We start from the raw sequence: 22,452 nt of genomic DNA, 5'->3' as shown, positions 1-22,452 counted from the left end.
ATGACTATGAAATTGAAAAATACATATTGTTCTAAATTCTATTATTAGTATCTTGAATAGTACTTGATTGATTTCAATAATGTATGGAATATATTCACTGGTCTTCCTTCAGTTGAAATTTGTCGATTAGATTTTCTTCAAATGAATATCTAGTATATAGTAATAGTTCACTTTAGATGTGAATTAATTAAATTTGGACTTATGCATCATATATGACTATAAAATTGAGAAATACATATTGTTCTAAATTCCATTATTAGTCTTTGAATAGTACTTGATTGATTTCAATAATGTATGGAATATATTCACTGGCCTTCCTTCAGTTGAAATTTGTCGATTAGATTTTCTTCAGTTATCTATTCTCCATTTTTTTGTAAAACAATCAAATTATTCATCGATGGCTAGGATATACATATATAGTATCAGTTCAAATTTATCACTTGAAATACTAGTCAAAATGTTACGACAGAAATAAAATTTAAAAGAGGATTCATATAAGAAGAATTTTAACATGGCAGTTACTTTCGAAATTGGTATCAAGTTTCCATCAATTCGATGAAGGTATAAATACTTTAAAAAGTAACTATTTATCAAAACTTTCCATGTCATGAATGAATGATCAAACTTGTATAAAATTTAGAATAAGTGCTCTATGGCCAGTTCAAAAATGCTATCCTACTGATTTATTCATTGCTTTTATTTTTGGTAAAAATTAAATTATTCATTGATTCAGATCCAAAGTTAACATTTGAAAAAAATCAAGTCCGTGTAGTTATCGAACCCACTAACATGGGTCAATAGTAGATATTGGCCGATACAATTTTAGTACCGAGGCAGTCATTTCAATTTCAAATACTGAACTAGGACCTTCTGACTGAAGTAAAATTGAACAATGATCTTTTTTGCTTGTATCTTGAAATGAGTTTTGAACTTTTCCAGTGTTCAAATGAGATAATTATTAAATTGACTCAAGAAATTAACAGAGTATGCTATATCAGGATTCGTTAATACTGCTAAAGACGTTAATAAACCTATCAATTTCTTATATGGTTCATCATAACAACTTTTTTTTGTTGAATCAAAATTCAATTTAGTTTTCAAAGGAGTTTTCACATGTTTACAATCAGACATGTTGAATTATTGCAATACATATTTAAAGAATATAATCGATAGCTTTAATACCTTTTCCATAATTTCTAGTAATATTCATCCCTTAACATTTTTTAGCTTCCCCTAAATTCTTTATCATAAAATTTTCACTTAAATTTTCTATCAGATATATTTATTCAGAATTAAGAAAGTCAAAACATAAAAGTCATCTACATACAATGCAACAACAGTAAGCAAGTTATTTTTTGATTTTATGTAAATACAATGCTCAATTGTTGTTTTTTTGTAACTAATATCTGTCAAAATTTTATTTACTATATAGGACATAAATTGCCTTGTTCAATTTACTTCTGAGTAAAACCCAGAGCTACAAGTCTTGCTATATAACGTAGCGAACCATCACTTTTAAGCTTTTTCTTAAACACCTAGTTATTGTTCACTACACTGGCACTTTCAGGAAGTTCTGCATTTTCCCAGGCATTATTCCTGATAAACGAGTCATATTCTTCCTCCATCGCTATCTCCCATTGCTCTCTCTCCCATCTAGATAAGGCTTCGTTAACAGTAACTGGATCTTCAATGTATCTCTTATCTTCTCAATTTTCTGAAACATACATGTACGTTATGTGATCTTGAACTGTCTTTGTCTTTGATTCTCATTTCGATTTTCTCAATTCCTGATCAGTACTGGTGACTGGTATCTGGATATCTGATTTATAGTCATTATCATGATTAATTTCATCACTAGCTTCTTCTATATCATTATCCATACATAACTCTCCATTTTTCTTTCAGCCACTGAATCAGGATTATCTAGTGATATTTCTATATCATCCCTTTTCTATGATAACTACATTTCGACTGGTACTAATTACTTTGTTACCTGGATTCCGTATCCCTTTGATCGTTCACCAGAACCCACAAAGATCATTTTTGTCGATATACCTTTGAGAAATATGCAACGGAAGGGTATGCAAAATACATCAATACAATCTTCAGATACTAAAAAACGCCTTAGTTCTTCAGGAATGTCCAATAGGTCCTTCAAATTGTTGCAATTATATTGTATTTCTCTACAAAATATGGAATAGAAGAATAATTTGCTGCTCAACTGAAAAATGTATTGATAAACCTTGGAAATGAGGGACATCTTTTAACCTGATTTCTCAAAGATGTTACACCTAGATATGATATTACGATTACTTATGATACAACATCAGCCGAAAGGTAGATCTATTATTCATTCTGCCTCTTTTCAGTTTGTTTATTATAGCTATATCTACTTAATATTCCTAAAACAAAAATCTCACTGTAGGTCTTTTCATAGATCTTATCGAGTTTTGCAAAATTCTTTCAAAACGATCAATTTATTTTTCCCTGTCGATCTCGTTATAAGCAGACTCGACTGTATTTCATTGAGTTTTATGTTTTATGATATCTTCAATACAAAATTATTGAATGATTTTTAATTGTACAAGAAAAAAAGGAATTAATAAAAAGTTTGAAAGAAATGTCATAAGCCTACAAGGAATGCTATTCTCATATTCTTTCAAGACCTATTAATTTAATGCATCATAGTTATACCCGAAGTCACTATCATATAGCATTGCATTCCGCTTGCATATGATGCGACCTTCAAAAGTCATTTTATTATGATTATGATCGTGGAAACGTTGCATAAAAATGCTCCAACCGAAATGCACGGGTACATTTCGATTTCACGAATTGAGACTTTGATAGTCTCATAGTTACTATGATGATGCATAAGTCCTTGATCTTTTTGAACATAAAGTAGTGGGGTGAATACTATCAATTTTCTGCAATGTCCATTGGCAAATTAACAACATATAATCAGTATACAAGATATTTAGTAATGATATGTAAAAATTCCGGTCTGTTCTAGTAAATTTTATGTTAAAATTTAATTCCTCTCTGAGTTATATCAAAGGTATAATTATCCACATTTTAAAGAGATGTTACTCGAAAAGCGTACCAAATAAAACAAAATTTATGGAATTTTGAAGTCGATAAATCATCTGCTATTTCTGAAATATTTCTATTAGAATTGATGAAGAAACACATAAAATTAATTAACTGCAAAAAAATTGCCCTTTAGTCCTCTTTGAAGGTCGATTATGACCATCGTCCATCTGTACAATTTCGTGACATAATTTTGAATTTGAATTTATAATTGAAAAGGAGGCGAACTCATAAAAAATTTAGAGGTGCAGCAGACCTTAAATTTATTCAAGGAATGATCTAATGAATTTCAAATATATCTCACCACAAGTATGTAACAAGATGTTATGGGCCCTATTCTGTAACTCGATAAGAAATGAATGAATCGGATCGTAATCTGAGAAATCGAAATGTTTCGGTGCTAACGCGTCCAAATTTGTTATTCTGTATCCAATTCTCCTTCTAACGCCAAATCTAATTCGTAATTGATATCCATAGTAATTTCACTTGAGTTAAAGAATATTAATTCGAAACGATTCTGGTGCGTTTCTATTCGATCCATAACATCTCTATTCGATTTGAAGTTACAGAATAGGGCTGAATGTAATACTATATTGGACTGAAATTTCGATAGATTATAATGTACATATAGAACGTGCCAAAAAAGTAAGGTAACTCGTCAATAATTCTTGTACGAAGTATTAGCAAGGAAAATCCTCGCACCAGCCGATTTTTAATCTCAAAAGCAATTTTTTTTGCAAATCATTTCACCTAGAAGCAGAAGGGTGTGGGTACCTAGACCCGCACCCTTCTTCTTAATTTTTTCAAATGGGAATATATGAATTGTGATACACCAAATGAAAGGTATTTGGATTACCTATTCAGCGATGTGGCTGAAAGTAGAATTGGTTGTTTTGTTTTTTATTAAAAAATTAGGAAATAATTTACAATTTGTGATTAGAGAGTAACTAAGATCTGACCATTATGGCATTTTTATTTTAGTAATTATTATTAAGGGAAATCCACGAATCCATGGATTGTTAGTTTTAAAAGCAGGTCCCACCATGATTTTTTGAATTTACGCTCCACATGCCTATAATGTTTTTTTCAAATAGGAATATATGAATTGTGATATATCGAATGGAAGGACATTAGATTGCACATTGAGCGCCGAGCGGTCGCGGTGTGACCGAAAAAAGGAATTTTTAAAGCTATTTTTTTATTACAAAATTAACAATTTGTGCTTGGTGTCATGTTCTTTTTCTTGAAGTAATAAATATTGAGAAATATCCTCTTACCCGCCGATTTCTATTTACGAAGTTTGAGAAATGCATGTCAAAGGGTTCAAGTGAAAATGAACTACTAATGTACTAATTTTGCTGGAGTGTTCTTGTATATTTCAGTGAAGAATTTAATAATTTTGAAGTATAGGGTTAAGTATAGAGGTGATTCTGTTGAATCAACTCTTACATTAATCAGGAATTTATGTAATTGAACCTCTCGGCTATTAAAAGTTCTCACTTATACACTAGTTGATTAAATAATTACTTTCTAGTAATTGAGAAATTTCACTTGTAACATAGGAGTAATCATATGAATATTATATTTGGGTAGTCAGCGAAATTATTGCTATCTGGGGGCGTAGCTCAGATGGTAGAGCGCTCGCTTAGCATGCGAGAGGTACCGGGATCGATGCCCGGCGCCTCCAAATATCTTTTAGTTGCACAGTGAGCACAAAAATAATATGAACCCAACATTATTTTGTCTCTTCAATTTCACTAAAAAATAATTGGATTGATTATTCGAAATAATGTGATATTATGAAAAACAAAACAGATTTTATTCAATCTGAAACATTTTTATACTTACCGAATTAAAAAAAATCAAATTGAAGGATAATATTTTTCGAGAGGGAGAAAAACATGAAGAATACCACCCCAACCAATAAACGCACTCTTGTCATCATTATCATTCTTATCCTTCCAGTATTTCCAGCAAAAGAAGCCTTTCCGCTAATAAACCCTCCCAAAAAAAGATCTAAAACAACCCTAGTTTGAAATTCCAAGAATTTCTAAAAATTGGGGTAATCCCAAATTGTGTGTCTACTACATACTCGAAAATCATCAGTGTTGGGTTCAATCTTCAATTCACTGTCAGTAAACTGATGCTTATATGTATAACTCAAGGGTCATAAAGGAATCTAAATCTCATTGACTTCGTTAGTAATTCGGTAGGTATCTTAACATTCATCAACCTCCGATTGAAAGTGTCGAAACCGAAATCGGAAGTGTACCTTCAATTTCTTAATTTCATTATAGGCTCAACACGTTGATGAGGGCGTGAACATTATTGATTTAGTCTTGTAAATAGTGGAATGCTATAATGGAATAATGGAAAGATATACATAGTGATTCACGAAGACATAACTCTCCATTTTTCTTTCAGCCACTGAATCAGGATTATCTAGTGATATTTCTATATCATCCCTTTTCTATGATAACTACATTTCGACTGGTACTAATTACTTTGTTACCTGGATTCCGTATCCCTTTGATCGTTCACCAGAACCCACAAAGATCATTTTTGTCGATATACCTTTGAGAAATATGCAACGGAAGGGTATGCAAAATACATCAATACAATCTTCAGATACTAAAAAACGCCTTAGTTCTTCAGGAATGTCCAATAGGTCCTTCAAATTGTTGCAATTATATTGTATTTCTCTACAAAATATGGAATAGAAGAATAATTTGCTGCTCAACTGAAAAATGTATTGATAAACCTTGGAAATGAGGGACATCTTTTAACCTGATTTCTCAAAGATGTTACACCTAGATATGATATTACGATTACTTATGATACAACATCAGCCGAAAGGTAGATCTATTATTCATTCTGCCTCTTTTCAGTTTGTTTATTATAGCTATATCTACTTAATATTCCTAAAACAAAAATCTCACTGTAGGTCTTTTCATAGATCTTATCGAGTTTTGCAAAATTCTTTCAAAACGATCAATTTATTTTTCCCTGTCGATCTCGTTATAAGCAGACTCGACTGTATTTCATTGAGTTTTATGTTTTATGATATCTTCAATACAAAATTATTGAATGATTTTTAATTGTACAAGAAAAAAAGGAATTAATAAAAAGTTTGAAAGAAATGTCATAAGCCTACAAGGAATGCTATTCTCATATTCTTTCAAGACCTATTAATTTAATGCATCATAGTTATACCCGAAGTCACTATCATATAGCATTGCATTCCGCTTGCATATGATGCGACCTTCAAAAGTCATTTTATTATGATTATGATCGTGGAAACGTTGCATAAAAATGCTCCAACCGAAATGCACGGGTACATTTCGATTTCACGAATTGAGACTTTGATAGTCTCATAGTTACTATGATGATGCATAAGTCCTTGATCTTTTTGAACATAAAGTAGTGGGGTGAATACTATCAATTTTCTGCAATGTCCATTGGCAAATTAACAACATATAATCAGTATACAAGATATTTAGTAATGATATGTAAAAATTCCGGTCTGTTCTAGTAAATTTTATGTTAAAATTTAATTCCTCTCTGAGTTATATCAAAGGTATAATTATCCACATTTTAAAGAGATGTTACTCGAAAAGCGTACCAAATAAAACAAAATTTATGGAATTTTGAAGTCGATAAATCATCTGCTATTTCTGAAATATTTCTATTAGAATTGATGAAGAAACACATAAAATTAATTAACTGCAAAAAAATTGCCCTTTAGTCCTCTTTGAAGGTCGATTATGACCATCGTCCATCTGTACAATTTCGTGACATAATTTTGAATTTGAATTTATAATTGAAAAGGAGGCGAACTCATAAAAAATTTAGAGGTGCAGCAGACCTTAAATTTATTCAAGGAATGATCTAATGAATTTCAAATATATCTCACCACAAGTATGTAACAAGATGTTATGGGCCCTATTCTGTAACTCGATAAGAAATGAATGAATCGGATCGTAATCTGAGAAATCGAAATGTTTCGGTGCTAACGCGTCCAAATTTGTTATTCTGTATCCAATTCTCCTTCTAACGCCAAATCTAATTCGTAATTGATATCCATAGTAATTTCACTTGAGTTAAAGAATATTAATTCGAAACGATTCTGGTGCGTTTCTATTCGATCCATAACATCTCTATTCGATTTGAAGTTACAGAATAGGGCTGAATGTAATACTATATTGGACTGAAATTTCGATAGATTATAATGTACATATAGAACGTGCCAAAAAAGTAAGGTAACTCGTCAATAATTCTTGTACGAAGTATTAGCAAGGAAAATCCTCGCACCAGCCGATTTTTAATCTCAAAAGCAATTTTTTTTGCAAATCATTTCACCTAGAAGCAGAAGGGTGTGGGTACCTAGACCCGCACCCTTCTTCTTAATTTTTTCAAATGGGAATATATGAATTGTGATACACCAAATGAAAGGTATTTGGATTACCTATTCAGCGATGTGGCTGAAAGTAGAATTGGTTGTTTTGTTTTTTATTAAAAAATTAGGAAATAATTTACAATTTGTGATTAGAGAGTAACTAAGATCTGACCATTATGGCATTTTTATTTTAGTAATTATTATTAAGGGAAATCCACGAATCCATGGATTGTTAGTTTTAAAAGCAGGTCCCACCATGATTTTTTGAATTTACGCTCCACATGCCTATAATGTTTTTTTCAAATAGGAATATATGAATTGTGATATATCGAATGGAAGGACATTAGATTGCACATTGAGCGCCGAGCGGTCGCGGTGTGACCGAAAAAAGGAATTTTTAAAGCTATTTTTTTATTACAAAATTAACAATTTGTGCTTGGTGTCATGTTCTTTTTCTTGAAGTAATAAATATTGAGAAATATCCTCTTACCCGCCGATTTCTATTTACGAAGTTTGAGAAATGCATGTCAAAGGGTTCAAGTGAAAATGAACTACTAATGTACTAATTTTGCTGGAGTGTTCTTGTATATTTCAGTGAAGAATTTAATAATTTTGAAGTATAGGGTTAAGTATAGAGGTGATTCTGTTGAATCAACTCTTACATTAATCAGGAATTTATGTAATTGAACCTCTCGGCTATTAAAAGTTCTCACTTATACACTAGTTGATTAAATAATTACTTTCTAGTAATTGAGAAATTTCACTTGTAACATAGGAGTAATCATATGAATATTATATTTGGGTAGTCAGCGAAATTATTGCTATCTGGGGGCGTAGCTCAGATGGTAGAGCGCTCGCTTAGCATGCGAGAGGTACCGGGATCGATGCCCGGCGCCTCCAAATATCTTTTAGTTGCACAGTGAGCACAAAAATAATATGAACCCAACATTATTTTGTCTCTTCAATTTCACTAAAAAATAATTGGATTGATTATTCGAAATAATGTGATATTATGAAAAACAAAACAGATTTTATTCAATCTGAAACATTTTTATACTTACCGAATTAAAAAAAATCAAATTGAAGGATAATATTTTTCGAGAGGGAGAAAAACATGAAGAATACCACCCCAACCAATAAACGCACTCTTGTCATCATTATCATTCTTATCCTTCCAGTATTTCCAGCAAAAGAAGCCTTTCCGCTAATAAACCCTCCCAAAAAAAGATCTAAAACAACCCTAGTTTGAAATTCCAAGAATTTCTAAAAATTGGGGTAATCCCAAATTGTGTGTCTACTACATACTCGAAAATCATCAGTGTTGGGTTCAATCTTCAATTCACTGTCAGTAAACTGATGCTTATATGTATAACTCAAGGGTCATAAAGGAATCTAAATCTCATTGACTTCGTTAGTAATTCGGTAGGTATCTTAACATTCATCAACCTCCGATTGAAAGTGTCGAAACCGAAATCGGAAGTGTACCTTCAATTTCTTAATTTCATTATAGGCTCAACACGTTGATGAGGGCGTGAACATTATTGATTTAGTCTTGTAAATAGTGGAATGCTATAATGGAATAATGGAAAGATATACATAGTGATTCACGAAGACCGTTGGTAAAAATATTCGAAAGCAAGAGATAAACACTTGAAATGTTTTAGTTGAGCTTTGTTGGGAAAGATGAATTCTTGGAAAAAGAATTCTGTTTTGTTTGAAATGATACCAGCTTTCGTTTTTTGAATGTAACACCCGTTTTTATTCATAACCAAATTACTCATTGAAATATACATTGATTTTATTTATCATTTGCATAATTTTCCCAGAAAATTTGTTTGAAATCTGAAAAAAATCTCATCTCAAATAGGGCTTCATTTCAATGTTGAGAGGGTGGTTGTTCAGTTCATATCGAAATTAGAGATATTTCTTCCTCTACAAATCACTGATTTTTATGGGGATTTCACATAATTTCCTTAAATAATAATCTACATGGAAGAAGAAAATTATCTAATATTGCTCGATATACGTTTGGGATATCACGTTTCCGTGGGGATTATTAAAACTCTGATGGATGACAGACTAGAGCTTTATCGTGGTACAGCCCTTGGAAACATCTTTGAACACTCTACTCTACTAACTTAACTGGTCATCATCTCGTAACTTTCTTCACCGAACTCCCCTTTTCCCTGTTTTATACCTGGGTTACAAACATAAAATCATATTTTACACCGTGAATTTCTTCTTCCTTTTCTTATTCTCTAAGATGTATTACTGCGCTATGGTATCATGATGTACCTGCACACTAAATAGGGTAGGGGAAATATATTCTCTATTGTATCTCTCTGAGAACCTTATGAATGAGAAAGTTGTATGCACAAGTACCACGAAAGACCATTGTTACACTAATGCAGGTACATTTATATTAAGTATTGTGACAACAAATTCGGCTAGACACAGGCATTATGTCCAATTGTTTTTTGTCGCCATATACAGGTCACAGACTCAGGTGCAGATCTTTTAACCATAAAGCGACATGCAGTCCATTTCTATTAGTTATTTTGAAAATTTAAATTATTGGGCTGGGTTCTAGTCACTTAAATAATTTTTGATTATTCAAATTTGGAATTATATATTTATATTTTTTTAACAAACAAGACTGACTTAACTAAACTCACTAATTACTTAACTAAGCTTTTCTAATATTATTTTCCATTTGATGTCTTTTTGTATTGATTTCAATCTTTCTTCAAACATTCCATTATATTGATATTCAAAATTTCATTTTCTTTGTTCTGCCTTCTATCAAATTTATAATATTCTTCTGCTTCCAGTTCCCTTCTATATTGTAATATATATAATTTATTCGATATACTTTAATTTTGCACTTCTGGTTTCTCCTATAATATTGACGTCTTATTGTAATTTTCTCTTCTCTTAGAAAATTCTTCAAACAGAGCCATAAATCGTTACATCAATTGATTTCTACTACTTGTTGTTGCTTCATTCATCTCCATTTCTTCAATTCTTCTTTATTTATTCAATTATCAACAAATAGTAATAATTCGTTTGTTTTAAGAATTGAAGTTTTAGGTATTATTCCAGGAATAAGCCTTTCAATTACTTAAAAAAAATTTAAATAATTAATATGGAATGTGAATTTTAATCAAATTGCTAATCGAATTAATAATTCAGTGACTATCCAGCCTCGCGTTGGGCACCAATTGATATGGATCTCCTCAATATGAATTTGGTATATTTTCTAAAATAGATCCAAAAAATGTATACCTCTAATTGAAAATAATTCCCTCTCAGGTTGGTTCAGAGAAAAATATATATCTACCTAACTACCTAACTAATTACCTATCTATTGAAATCAAATTTATTACAAAAATCGAAAAAAACACTCATCTAAAAAATCTTCTTTTCCATATAGTTCAGTACTGTATTTTCTTCTTTAAAACTGAAAATCCTATTCCATACTACTATCCAATTTCAAATTCCATACTCTTTCCAATTCCAATTTCGATTTATATTTATATCGACTTATATTTATATATTAGATATTGTAATCTCACTCCTTTATATATTTTCTTCTCAAATTTCTTACTTTCTTCAATTCTATCATTATCATATTCAAATTCTCCAAAATAATCTCCTTCAAATTTCTCTAATTTCTTCGCTTGACGTTTCTCTTTCTTTGCTGGCTATCATGGATTTTCAGTTTTCATTCCTCTCTTCGATGTTCCATACTTCGTCTATGAACTGTCTATGGCTGTCACTCAATTGTGAATTTTCTTTGTCCTACCTAACTTAACTATCATTAATAAAAAATATATCACCTACTATATCTAAATTAGATTATTATGTATAGAACCATATGTTTATCTATGAAACCAACTGAGAATTTCGAATTATTTCCAATTTTACTTGAATTTTAATGACCACTAAAATTTTTGATTGACGAAGCCATAACAGTATCTATATGTACCTGCTTTGTTTCTTGTTTGTTGAAAATTTCAATAAATATTGAAATTTTAATCGAATATAGCGTAGAGTTTCTAGGAAAAAAATTCGCCAAGGAAGGCAAAAGAGGGTTGCTGTAAAGAGAGCCTATTTATAAAATTCACCGTTGAAAATATATTTTGCTCCATAAATAATTCAGTCAACTTCTGAAGTTCTGAAGTCTTTCAATTTTATCTTTAGATAATTTTAAACTCGGAAGCCAATCTTTTAAATTTTCAAACGCTATGCTAACCGGTGTGTGTTCGAATATAATGATCTCGTTCCATGAAGCCAACCGAGATTTTCCTGTTAAATTGAAATTATTAAGCTTATCCATTAGTTCAGCAGAATTATTAAATTTTGAATTAAGTGTAAGACCTGAAGGAATTGGATTTTCAATGTTGGATGTGATTGCGTTAATATTTGAGACGAATACCGCGCAAAGAAATACCCAATATTTCCGTGATTACCAATTGGGTTGGGATTTTGCATGATGTACGTACATAGGCGTACAACTTCGCTTCCGACGTGTTTTTTTCCGGAATTCGAGGATTTATTGTAGAAAACTGGTTATACATTTATGATTCATCGTTTCTCCCATCTTTCGTGCAGAGTACGAATCCCGCATTGAAAAAACTGGTCATCTTACGAAGCGATCCACGAATCGATCCAATTTTTTTACTTCTTCATAAGACCGGAAGTGCTGGACAGCCAGGCCGTGTGCCATTGATCGAAACAAGAGATAGTCCGAGGGAGCAACGTCCGGAGAACACGGCGGGTGGGGTGGGACTTGCCATTTCAACGTTTCCATGTACGTCTTGACCACTTTCGCAACATGGGGTCGAGCATTGTCATGCTGTAAAATCAGTTGATCATGTGTCTTGTTGTTTGTCATTCAATGCTCGGCTCAAACGCATTAATCGCGTTCGATAATGATCGCCTGAGATTTGTTTCAGTCGGTTTTAATAACTTATAATAATCTACGCTGAGCTGGTCCCACCAAATACTGAGCATTACCTTGGAAACATGAATATTCGGTTTGGCCGTCAACGTGGAAGCATGGCCGGGATATCCTCATGATTTTCTATCTTGGAATCATCGTAATGAATCCATTTTCCGTCTCAAGTCACAATGCGATGCAGAAATCCCTTCGGTCTTCGCTTTGTAACAAGCTATTCACAAGCAAACAAACGCCGTTCAACGTCTCTTGGCTTCAACTCGTACGGCACCCAATTTTTTTGTTGCTGAATACTTCCCATGACTTTCAGGCATTTTAAAATGGCTTGTTGCGTCACTTCCAATGATCCTGCCAATTCTTGTTGCGTTTGGCACGAGTCTTGATCAAGTAATGCTTCCAATTCTACATCTTCGAAAATATTTTCTCTTCCACCACCATGCTGGTCTTCGACGTCAAAATAACCATTCTTGAACCGTTGAAACTACTCTCGGCACGTTCTTTTACTTATAGGGGCCTCACCATAGGTATTTGAGAGCATTCGATAAGCCTCAGTCGCAGTTTTCTTCATATTCAAGCAGAAAATTAAAACCTCCAGCAAATGACGATGATTTGGCTCGTAAGCTGACATGTTTAATAGATAATAACAACATGATGCAGACACAAATCGGCTAATATTTCGATGGCGTTATGTTTACAAATACCAAAGCTTATTGTATGATATCTACGATCTATTCATTTCGACTAATACTTTCCGCTACAGTAATTTATTGAAAAAGGGCGGAAGCAAAGTTGTACACCTAATATGTATATATAATAATCAGTGTCGGATCACCATAGAGGCGCAATAAGCGCGCATTTGGGGTCCGGGAGCAAGAAGACCCCAAATACCTATGCTTTTCACAAAAAGAGATTATTTTTCAATTTGTTTCACCGGATTGTGTGAATTAGTCCCTATAAATCACATTTATTTATGATTGTGCTACTAATGCGTATGCCACAAAAGCTTAACTGCCAAAAGAAATAATAATAATGAGATCGTCCATACATAATATGCGACCTCTTTCGTTCAGGTTATGAAACCGTCATGATGTAACATTTCTTTCGACCCCCTTCGATTATGAATATGAATGAAAGGTAAATCTGGAACTAAAAAGGGATGAAAAAAAAAAGAGAACGGAAAGAGCTCTGCGCTAACCAGAAGTATTTGCGTTTCTGCATCCAGCTACATCTTCCTCTACATCGGGACAGGGAGATAAATTTTCATTTTTTTATGATATTTTATTTTTTTCATATTGTCATTTTTGTTTTGGAGTTATCTTATTTTTTCACTTTCATTCCATTTCACTAAAAAATGATTTTATTTTGTTATATAGATGGGTACACACCATCCTCCTTCCAAATTGAATATTTATAAATTTTTCTGTGAACCGATTCAATACTTTTTCCTATATATATTCCTACCCCAAACTATGTTACAATATTCCAACCTACTTCTAATTAAACGATTAATAGAGCTATCAAAGTTTTTGAACAACAAGAGTATTTTGGGTTTCTAACTATATATCCATAAGTTTTATTGGCAGCAAGTATTAACTGTTTGGTATATGGAAGAAACAAGTAGAGTCACATAAAATCCCTAGACCCCTAATTTCTGTTACACGAGTAAGTACTGAGCTACTGATTCTATAATCATATTTAATAATTAATATGATAAATTATGATAATATTAAATATTAAAGCTTGATCTATTACTAGCGCACCACATTGAAAGCCGATCAAGAGCAGACTGTAGTCTGAAACAATCAATGAGGTTGAGTATCCTGAGATATATCTTCGAATCATCTGTAAACAACAGTACTGATACATCTATAATATCGACGATATCATTTATGAATTAAAAAAAAGGCAAAGGCCCGAGGTTGGATCCTTGTTAGATTCCAGATAATGCACGGAACTCGATAGAGCAGCAATTCTCAACCTCAAAAATACATATCCTATCTGCCAAATATGATTTGATCAGGTTAATCAAATTCGGTGCAAAACCAAACTTAGATCTTAATTTGATCACCAAGATGTTATGATCGATCTTGTCAAAGGCTTTCTGAAAGTCGGTATAAATAACGTCCACCTGACCGGACTCATCTAAAGTTTGTAGTACATGTTCATAGAAACAAATAAGATTCAATTCAATTCAATTCAATTCATTTATTTCCAAAGACAATTTTACAATTGTATAGGAATAGTCAAATCCAAACTTATATCATCAATACTAAATTATACAAAAAAAATAAAAACAAGATAACATATCATATTAAAATTTTTAAATATTCGTCCACACGATAAAAACAATTCTCAATAAAAAAAGATTTTAACTTGATTTTGAACTCATTTAGTGATTGACAAGTTTTAATATTATCTGGCAAATTATTAAATATTAGAGGGCCTAAATTATGGGGAGATCGAAATGCAACTTTAGACATACAAACGTTGGTTCTCAAGTTCGAGCTATATCTGGTATTGAAATTGTGAACATCACAGTTCCTCCTAAATTTATCGGGATTTGTAAAAACATACAAACACATTTCATACAAAAACAACGACGGAACAGTCAAAATTTTAAACTTTCTAAAATAGTCTTTGCAACTAGTAGTTTTCGGTGTACCTGCAATAGAACGTATACACCTCTTCTGGGCCACAAATACGTCCTCACAGAGTGTCGACCAACCCCAGAAACAGACACCATATCTCAGTCTTGAATCAACATTAGCATGATATACCTGAATCAGTTGTTTCTCCGTTAGAACAGTTTTCAGCTGTCTCAGAACATAGCTTTGAGAGTTAACTTTTGGTACCAAATATTCACAGTGTGACTTCCAGTTAAGGTTAGCATCAACATATAGGCCTAAAAACTTTGTGCTGTCACTAAAAGATAATGACTGGTCACACAATCTGATATTCAGCTTATTAATACTCTTCTGAGAATGGTGAAATCTCATAAATGTCGTTTTGTTAGGGTTTAAGTGAAGTGCGTAGTCAGAAAACCAACCGTCTATTCTTTCAATCAGATTATTACATTTCCGTTCGAGAGTAACATCAGAACCACCAGATATCAGGGATGATATGTCATCTGCGAAAGCTGCAAATGAAGCATCAAGATCAATATCATTGAATTGATTGATAAACAAAATGAAAAATATTGGACCAAGGATAGAACCTTGTGGCACTCCAGTTAGGGTATCCAACAAATTCGAATCGACACTTCTTATATTATTATCTGAATCAATATTGCTTATGGAAACATACTGTTGTCTTTCACCCAAATATGAGTCCATCCACCTTAAACATCTGTCATCAAAACCATACCTTTCAATCAGCTTTAAAAATTTTCCATGATCAACACAGTCAAACGCCCTACTAAGATCACAAAAGATCACAACAGGGCACTCCCCTGCTTCCATGAAATTTACCAGGTTCTCATAAAAGAAATGCATCGCTGACATAGTATTTTTCCCTTTTCGAAAACCAAATTGGTTCTCCGAGAAGATCTTCTGTTGTTCTAGATGTACAAGTAGCCTATCTAAGAACGCATACTCAAATATTTTGGATAACACCGATGGCACTGTTATCGGTCTGTAGTTTTCAACCATATTCTCATTACCCTTTTTAAAGATGGGGATTACTTTCCCCACTTTCAGTTTTTTGGGGAACTCACCGCAACAGAATGACAGATTGACAAAATGGGTTAGTGGCTTGATAACACATGGTAAAACTTCTTTCATTAAGAAATTCGGTAACTCATCAAACCCACTGGAGTTAGAATTTTTTAGTTTCTTCATAAGCAAATCTCCCAATTCTTGTTCAGTATATGAACAAAGTTTGAGTTTATGCTCTATATTGGTGTTAAAATCAGGTATGCCATTGGAGCTATTTATTTTTTGAATGATTTCATTTGGCGCATTCCTGAAAAAACCATTGAAAGTGGCAGCAATCTTTGCCGGGTCATCAACAGATTTATTTTCATGATCACGAAGAACAATATTTTTATGTTGACTTTTTTTATTAGTTATTTGATTAACCACTCGCCAACAAGATTTTGTCGTACTTTGTGACGTGTTTATTTTGTTCTGGAAAAAATTCTTCTTTGTATCCCTTACTAATTTACTATGTTCTTTCTTAGCCTTCAAATAAAGTGTTCTCAACTCAGGATGCCTTTGTGAGAAATAATGTAAATCCTTCAAATTTCTGCTAGAGTTCCTTACATTGTTTGAAACCCAACTTTTTGAACCCATTTCTTTCGTCAACTTGTGCAGAGGAAAATGAATATTGAAGTAATACTGCAAAATGTTGAAAAAATCGTCAAATGACCCCGACAAGTCCGAGCTACCATATACAGATGACCAGGTCTCACCATAAAGTGACTGTTCAAACTTAAGAATTGCTTCTTCGTTGTATATATGTAGATTAGAATTATAATATATGTAGATATGTAGAATTATTATATATATGTAGAATTATTATATATGTAGATTAGAATTAGTTGCTTTTTTAGGGAATGAAACCATGCTGATTCGGTTTTATTCTGTCCTTGAATGCAGGAAATATTGAATTATAAAAAATGATCTCATAAATCTTTGAAAAATTTGACAGGATGGAAATCGGAGGATAATTAGCAATAATGGATTTATAACCTTTCTTAAAAACTGGTATGATTTTCGACCGCTTCCAAACAGAAGGAAATGTGCCCGAAGAATCTGACAGATTAAAAATATGTGCCAGTGGTGCAGATAGAACACCTATGCGTCTTTAACTAGAAAACTTGGTACTTCATCGAGCCCAGCGGTAAGCTTATTCGATAACTATTTGGATGGTTTTTCAACGTCAGTTAAATTCTACCAATATTGACATTACTTCTATCGCTATCATTCTTATCAACCAACTCTTGACTGTTATAGGGCGCGTCGTACACACTACAGAAGTGCTGGGAAAACGCATTCACAATGTCCTGTTGTTTGTGCAACATTTTATGACCGTCACTTAGTACACCGCAATGACGACAAAACACAACCCTGTCGTACACCTCTGCAAATCTTTATCGGGTTTGATGTTGAGCCCTCTATCCTAATCTTAGCATTTTTATTCCAATAAATATTCTCTATCAAAGCAATGTCCCACGCCACGAATAATATCCACCAATACATCATGCCTCACTGTATCAAATGCTTCTTCGAAATCGATAAAGCAAATGGAAATATTCTGTTGCAGATACATTTTTGTGCCAACACCATCAAGCTGAATAAAGCCTATCTCGCACCCATTCCGCTCTTATTAATTTCGCATTTTCTGGAGATGCGACAATAGATAATCTTCAGCAGGACCTTCAATACATCGCTCATTAAACTTATTAGGCGAAAGTCTCCACAATTGATGGGCTTTGGTTACCTTGGTAATTGATTCCATTCTCCAGGATTTTTTCCGGTTTCATAGATACGATTAAAGTCTGGCCCTGGACTTTTGTTAGTCTTCAGTTGTCGCATATTCAACTTCGGATTTAAGAATATTACGTCCGTCCCATGGAGCGATCGAGAAGGCTGGAGATTAGGGATCGGAAGACGGCGAACGTTAAAACCCGATACATATATATATATATATATATATATATATATATATATATATATATATATATATATATATATATATATATATATATATATATATATATATATATATATATATATATAATATAATAACAATTCCTAGTAGCACAGCTTACCCTTGGCCTACTGGCCCGGGTAAACTGGGAAATAACCCCACGAAAGTGTGAAGCAAAAAAAAAAAAAAACATGCACGCCCGTATTAACACCATCTTGTCGGGGTTCTGTTCTTACGCTGTTGTACACGGTCTCGATGTATCTTTCCCATTCTTCCAGTTTTCCCTCTGTTGTACTCATTAATTTTCCATCCGAACTGCTCATGTAACTGTGAATTTGTTATATGTCGATGTGAACTCTTTAACTATCTTATGAAGATTGTGTAGTGACCCTGCATGCCCAACAAGAGGTTGCGTTGCTGGCTTCTCGTCACTCTCTAGTAAGGGATTGGTGGATTCATAAAGAATCCCCGAATTTGTGCAGAGTTACCTCTTCACGATGGTGTGTCTTTGGCTAAGATCGCTGGATAGTCCAACTGATGAGTTCAACAGCGATCTCTGGATGAAACACCGTAATTCCTTGAGAGAGGGTGCAACTACGACATTTGGCTTGAGAAAGACTCGCTAAAATTGAAAAAAACGTGGCGTCGTTGTAGGTCCTCGACTTCTAAACATTTGCTTTCCATCCAGATCTCCCTGGTCCAGGGATGATTCTATTTAGATGCTTGTATTGATCCCAGTCATTAGAACCTTTAGTTTTTCTCCGTGCATCCGAAGATCAAGAATTTCCTCCGTCATCCACACCTGCTTAGTTTTTGTAGTTCGTAATTTTAGTTTTTTTTGCAGCAGTCTTATTCATGATATCTTTTTATTCTTCCACATATCGTCCACATCGTTTGTCAGAGAAATATCCCGTTAAACCCTACCAAAGTGTCCGTTTAATTCCTTGTTTGTTTAACTGTTGCATTTCTTAGAAGTTTAAAGTCTGGTCTTCTCGAAGGTTTAGGCCTCGTCATAACCGTCCATCTGGGTCTCACACTGCCAACTACAGATTTATGCTCTGAGCCAATATCAGCTTCTGGATAGTTTTGGCGCAGACAACTGAGTTATGATATCTTTCATTCACCATAATAAAATCTATCTGATTTCGGGTTGCTCTGGCACTAATATGCTGGGGTGATGTCCATGTATAAAGGTCATTTTACTTCACACAAGACTAATACGAGGGGACTATTTATGTATTGAGAATACAAAAAATAAACAAGCGAAATATTTTTGCTTCTTTTCAAAATAATCGCCTTTAAGATCTATACACTTTCGCATGCGATTGAACCATCATTCGAAACATTTTTTTCCAGTCAGAAGTCGGTAGGTCTAACATGCGTTTTGGAGGCCTGCACTGCATCTTCGGGCGATGAAAATCGTTGTCCACGAAGTTTATTTTTAAGTTCTGGGAAGAGGAAGAAGTCATTCGGTGCCAAATTAGGGCTTTAAGGCCAATGACCCATTAATTCGAACTTTTGTGTGTCCAAATATTAATTCGTTGATGTGTGTGAGCTCGCATTGTCATGATGCAAGATGATTCGTCGTTTTGGGTTTATTTATCCCAATATACTGAAAACTTCAGGCGAACAAATGGTTTCATACCACTCTGAATTTACGGTCTTTTGATTTTCAAGAGCCAGAATTGCCACAAGACCAGTTTTCGTGAAGAAAGACGCCATCATTTGCTTAACGCTTCGAGAACGAACAACTTTTGCTTCACATTAAAACACCCAAACTGCCGATTTGCCTTTCTTTTTGGATCGTATGCATAAATGTACGATTCGTCACCAGTGACAATGTTGAATACCGCTTTGAACGCACCACAGTTGTATTTCGACATCATTTTACGACACCAATCGACACTAGAAATTTTTTAAGCATCATTCAACGAATGTGGAATCCAACTTGCTCAGAGCTACCGAACACACAGATGCTCGTGCAAAATCTTATCTATGCTAGTCATACTAATGCTTAAACATCTCTCGATTTCCTGCTCTGTCACATGACGATCTTCTCCAATTAGTTTGCGCACAGCTTCAATATTTTCCGGCACAACGACTGATTTCTTTAACTTCGTACGTGAACGAACTACGTCCACTTTTGAATTCAGTGTACCAGCGATATACATTGTGGCTTTTAATGGTGCTTCACCGTCAAAAGTTGATTTTAGTTGATAGATGCTTTTTTATTGAGTTAGTCCACATCGATAGTCATAATTATCATAGCTTGAAAATTTTCACGAGTTAAATCCATAATTTCGCAGAGAGGAAATTTTCAATTTACTGGAGACAACAAAAATTGTGCTCGTACGTAAAAAATTAATGGCTAGTTATAACTCAAAAAATGTCAAATTTTACGATGTCTATATCAGATTTCACCTGGCAGTATTAGTGTTGCCAATTCTCAATACATAAATAGTAGCCCTCGTATCTGGATGTTCAAGCGATCCACTTCAAACAGAGTTCTCACATTCCATTTAGCAACTTTTAGGTCATGCTCCAGCGTCTTTACGCCCTTGCTATCTTTCAAATCACAGGAATTTCGACCTAGGAGGCCCTGCGATCTGATATTGATGATCCTCCCCTGCCGGATCTTGTTCTTCAAGATCCAATTTGATGTATTTTCTTGAGTTTCCTATATATTTTGGTCATCAGTTCGCAATGGACTAGTTTTCATTTTTTTGTTAAGGATTAATTCTAAAAATTTAAGTAAAATGAAACAAAATGTGGAAGAATCATTGAAATATCTCTAGAAATGAAAAAGTTATGGGACTTTGAATTTGCGCTTGAAGGAATAATTTCATAATACGCAGCATCTAGTGTGTGACGTCACGCCACTTACACAAGGCGACTGGTATTCGCAGAGTGCTTTGCTTACGAATTCATTGGTGTACAATCACTTGTGCCGTTCGTGTCGTGTTTTGTTCGTTACACGATGGCTGATATAAAAAAAAATCCTACAAATATTGTATTGTGCCTATGTGTGCAAGCACGACAATTAAAAACCCCAATAAATTGTTTTTTCATGTACCAAATGACATGAATCGAAGGAAGAAGTGGTGCAAATTAATGAGGCGTGACTTAATTGGACCTAAAACTACTTCATATGTGTGTGAAGGTCATTTTGATGTAAAAATTATCAGTACTAGCTGTCTATTTCTGATAATAAAAATACTAAGGTGTAAGTTGGTTTGAAATAAGTTATTGAGTGAAAATAACTTAGTCCTTTCACGAAGCCTTCTTCCATTATGGTGACATAAAAACAAAACTCCAGTTAAAACTACACTGTACAACTACAAACGGCGCGAGAGCCTTGGCGCGGCTAAGTATTTAAACGTAATTTATGGTGTAGCGATCACAGGCAAGTGGCGTGACGTCACAGACGAGTCGGAGACCAAAGACGTTCCGCGCTAAAATACGTAAATTTAAATAATCTATTTCTCAGTCATTTATTGATGGATTTTCAAAATTTTTTCACTGATTTATCAGTTTTGCTCTATATTTTAATTCTATCGTGTCAAATATAGTATTATCAACATCATTAGTGATGTTGATAATCTAGTTTAGACTAGTCCATTGATCCCTGGGTCTTTTGCGGTATGTATTCATTCTTCTTGCATATTCGGCAGGATCGTAATCAATTAATCTTCTCAATTCTTCGTTGGGATGTTCTATCAATTTTTCGAATATTCTTTCGGCTTTTTTCTTCATGAAGTCAGTTATTCTGTCCTATTTTAGGTCTCTGTGGATTTGGATGTTTCTAACAAACCAAGGGGCATCTAATGCCCATCTTAGATATTCATCTTCCGTTCATTGAATTCGGCTTCTTTGTTGGTTTTATCCACCGCATACTTAACATGTTGTTTCCACGTTAGTCCCGTATCCATGATCACACCTAGGTATTTTGCATCTTTTTACCATTCAACTTCGTTGCCGTCAATTGATAATTTTTCCTCCATTTGTAATCTTCTCTTTTGTAGTAGGATAGCTTGACTTTTCTGTCCATTTTTTTTTATTATTATTATTAAAGAAAATTACAGAGTTGAGGTACATTAAACCTATAAACTCTAACTGAAAATTATCCATAATACAACTGTAGAGAAAGAGAAAAAAAACAGAGATAAGTGAAATTTACAAAAAGCTACAAAAATGATATTATTAACAACCAAAAACCTAAAAATGTATACACTTCAATTGCTTTTCCAGGTGTCAAATTTATTCTTGAACGCATTGACTGATACTGCTTCTACAATTTCACTGGGCAGGCCGTTCCAATGGTTAAACACCCGATTACAAAGGAAATTCTCTCGGCACT

General features: G+C 33.5%; 2 non-coding genes across 2 annotated transcripts; both read left to right on the top strand.

Moving 5' to 3' along the window:
- Positions 1-4,704: 4,704 nt before the first annotated feature.
- On the top strand, positions 4,705-4,777 carry Trnaa-agc. The gene has a single exon. It is a non-coding gene; the product is annotated as a tRNA-Ala (tRNA).
- A 3,536-nt stretch (positions 4,778-8,313) lies between these two features.
- Positions 8,314-8,386, top strand: Trnaa-agc. Its single transcript has one exon. It is a non-coding gene; the product is annotated as a tRNA-Ala (tRNA).
- The last annotated feature ends 14,066 nt before the right edge of the window (positions 8,387-22,452 follow it).

This window comes from Harmonia axyridis, chromosome 1 (genome assembly GCF_914767665.1).
Source record: "Harmonia axyridis chromosome 1, icHarAxyr1.1, whole genome shotgun sequence".
NCBI lineage: Eukaryota > Metazoa > Arthropoda > Insecta > Coleoptera > Coccinellidae > Harmonia > Harmonia axyridis.
The sequence above is the reverse complement of the archived record's forward strand: the minus strand, read 5'-3'. Positions and strand labels throughout refer to the sequence as shown.